The following is a 3,941-nucleotide window of genomic DNA, read 5'->3' on the forward strand; positions in this document are numbered from 1 at the left end:
TTTGCAATCAAAATTACTGGAGATGATTGCATAATCATTAAAAATGCGAATATCGTTTTTCAAGATCGGCAAGAGTTTTGTACTATCAAACTGGACCAAATGATTTTTTTCGATAAGTTTGTGTTTTCAACATGGCTTGCATCCGCTTTCAAAAAAGTAAATATTTGAGTTTATCTCTCACGAAGCTTTTTTCCTCTGTGTGGACTCATCACTGCGACCAGAGACATTTTGATCTTTTGCGATGTTCTCACGAAGCTTACAGATTACGGTAAAATTTCAAGCGAAGACTGTAAAATCATAATTTGCAAATTGTATGATGGAGAAAAATAATGTACCGGGCAGCTTTTTTCAAAACTTATAACAAAAAAACTTGTAACAAAAAGTTAGGAGAGTTCAGAAAGTATTGAAAAACAATCGTAAATTTCAAACAGCGCGAAGTGATTCATTCAGTTCTCAATAATCTTCGTTTTTTTTTGAATGATGTCTCACGTATTCTCATTTCTTAGTATTCTGTTGATTGCATTTTTGTTCGTTGTTAAGAAATTTATTTTATCAAATCTACTCTGATTAAATATAAACTCGAAGCTGTTTCCTTATCAATAACAATTTTTTTAAAAGGAAACTGAAATAAGATGAAGCATAATGTTGATGAACATATGAGAAAATTAAGTGCTCAATAAATATTACCATTAGCTAATCATAGGATCATTCAGGCATGATTAAAACAGCAATGAAAGAAGTTAAATGCAAATGAACGTTAAGAAGACGAAAACTAATCTCCACGAAAACAAAAATTACATTATTGATGAGAGAGTTTGAAGATGTTGTTACTGCAAAGTCTGACTTGGTATAGAACCATTTTAAATTGTTTGTACAGTTGAATCGCCATCTCAAGGGACCGTCGATATAAGGAAATGTCGCAATGAATAATTGCAATGAATGTAAAGCAGAAAGCACCATTGATAATGTCGCTATAGAGAGATTTTTCGCTATATAAGTTGTCGTAATAGAGGGATTCGACTGTATTTAATAGTGAATTTTTGTTTGCGTGAGTTTCATCCCAAATTCAAATGGAAATTCTGGAAAGAGGTTTGAACCACAAGATGAATGAAATTTAAAAATAAGCATTCGTACATTAAACGCACACTATTGGGCACTTCTTCACCTGCTCCTAGCAATGGCAATTGTTGTAGCTCTAAATTGTTCGCCATAAATGTTCCATTCATTTAGCCCGGCAGAACAGACGAAACAGAAAACCCCCAACAAGCGTAGAATTCACCAATTCTTTTGATCTCTAACCTTACTCGGGGAGTGCTGGCAAAAAGCTGTGGAATGCTAATCGTACCGAACTATGGTTTACCAGTTTACGGTTATGTTTATGAATGTTTCGGAAATAATTTACCAGGCACTTGAACCCTACGCTCAGGTGAAGCCCCACAACCACAATGAGCCGGAATTGAGTTCCCCGCGCTTGCCGGATTCCAGGTGGAAAATGCTCCAACACTTATTGCCTACTGAACTTTATCGGCTGGGGGTTGCTAATTCGAGTCAAACTCGAGTTGGTTGATTTAAATTCGAAAATCGCAAGAGCAATTTCGTATCTTGAGTAGGTTTAAATAAACAGTGAAATATTTCCGGTAAATGTGAAACAGTCGAGAATTGATGTGGCAAAACTAAACTCCTGCTTTGCGAACCGGATTATGTGCGTAAGGCCCATCTCAAAAAAGCACAGTTGTCCGGCTGTCCGGAACCGAACGTTTCGGATCCTGAAAAGGGTCAAAATGTGTGATATTTACGGTACTTTTACGTTTTCTTATCGAAGTCAGCCTTCGGTTTCTTTGTTCTTGAAGGCAGGTTATTGCGTGGTTGGAGAGGAAAAGGTTGTGAAGAATTGACGACTAACCCACCTGCGTGCAGACCGACTCTCTCGTTTTCAGGTTCCAGGCTCCAGGTTCGTTTGTGAGTAGAAAATGTCAGTCCAAATATGGCATGACTGTTCCGAGCACGTCGCATAGGAGGATAGTCGGAGCTAGTCTGTTGGTTGGGTGGAGAATAGGAAGCCAAATAGGTACGAAAACGTGGCAATAATACGTGGGATTAAATCGAACAGAGCAGGGGACAGTATTGAAGTTTGTGTTGTTCTTAAAATTACGAATCTCCGTCTCATGTTTGTTTTGTAAAGGGGCCTTTGAGCAGAACACTGTAATAAATGGTAACGTTATTATTTTTTCTATCAACAATGGTTCGGCTTGTAACTTTGCGTTCACTATGAGTAGAATAAATTAATGACAAGTACTCAAGCCAAAAGCACAAACAACGCGTGCATGTCAAAAACCGTTTCTCATTGAACTGTAACATCCAACATGATAAACCTCGCATGTAAATTAAAAATATGTGCTAAAAAGCTTCGGTCTTGCTATTTCAAAAATTGCATGCAGCAACTTCCGGAGGAACTGTGTTACTCGGGCAAAATGATTTATTATCTAACTGGAACCGATGAAAAATGCCTTGAGACGATTCGCCAAAAGCAACGAAAAATTACTCGAGCTTTTTTGATAAAAGAAAATGTTTGGAAAGAGCTTCATTATCAGTTTTTCTTCATCCAACATAACCAATAATTTAAACTTTGGTTTCATGGATTTTAACTATACTTTATAGACACACACAAATTCCCGGCAAATCTTTACAATTTTTGAACGAAATAAACTATAAAATCGAAGAACATATTTTCGAGAATATAAATAAAACTTTTGCCAAAATCTCAAAACGACTGCACTTTAATAGAAATTTTGTTCAATAATCCACATTTAGTATCACGTTGTTTCAAAATCTACTTCTGAATTCAATTTGATCAATTAGTAAGTCAAATGAGATTCAATCGGTAACAAAACCATAAAACAGCAGGATTTAAAATAATAATGATAATAACATAAATATAAACAATAATAAACAAATGGAAAAAGGTAAAAAAACAACAAAATTAAAAGTTAATCAATAAAAACAAACCGAAACGGAGAGCAAGATAAAATAAATAAATTGTGAACATGATGAAGAAGAAGATCGAACAGGTAGAATACGGAGGAAACTGAAAGAAAGCGGTTAGGATAACAAACGTTTTTTTTTTCACTTTAGAATAAATCGAAAAATGATATAAAAATATAAAACAATGAAATGAAAAAAAATATAAAGGAACAAAAAAATCGATAAAATAAGAAGGTCAACCATATAAAGTATAAGCAAATGTGGACAAATAACAAAGACAGGTCGAAAATAAAAACAAGGTATAAAATAAAGAAGAAACGAAAAAGTGAGGATAAAATAGAAGCAAAAATAAAATAGAAGTTGTCAAGCAAGAAAACTGTCAAATTAGGTATGGAATAAAAAGTTAAGCATAGAACAACGACCAATGACACAAGATCAGTAACATCACAAAAAAACAACAAAAGTAAAATACACATAAAAACGGCCTGAAAACGAACGAATAAAAACTAATAAAATCAGAAATAAGACATTAAAATATTAAATGATTTATAGAAAAAAAAAGTAAAATAAAAATTCGGATTAGACTGAAAAGAGTATGGCAAAAATAGATAACAAGCAGAATAGGAGGAAAATTGGCATAAAAGAAAAAAAAGCGAACCGAAAACAATTATATCAAAATAATTTTGAAACATGGAGGAAACAAGAAAAAGATGACAAAGGTAAAGCGGTACAATTAAAGTATTAAAAATTGTTGAAATTCTGAGAAGAACGAGATAAAACGTGGAAACTGAGTTAAATAAAGCAGAAATGAAAAGGAAAAAAACGGTTAAGAAATCGAGCATAAAACTACAGCTGTTGGAAAATATATTAGTAAGGTAAGATGGAATTAACATGAAGAAAATAGTGACTCAAATTTGCATAAGAAAGAAAAAATAAAAATAAACAAATAAAATACGAAA

The sequence above is a fragment of the Wyeomyia smithii genome, chromosome 3 (genome assembly GCF_029784165.1).
Source record: "Wyeomyia smithii strain HCP4-BCI-WySm-NY-G18 chromosome 3, ASM2978416v1, whole genome shotgun sequence".
Lineage (NCBI taxonomy): Eukaryota > Metazoa > Arthropoda > Insecta > Diptera > Culicidae > Wyeomyia > Wyeomyia smithii.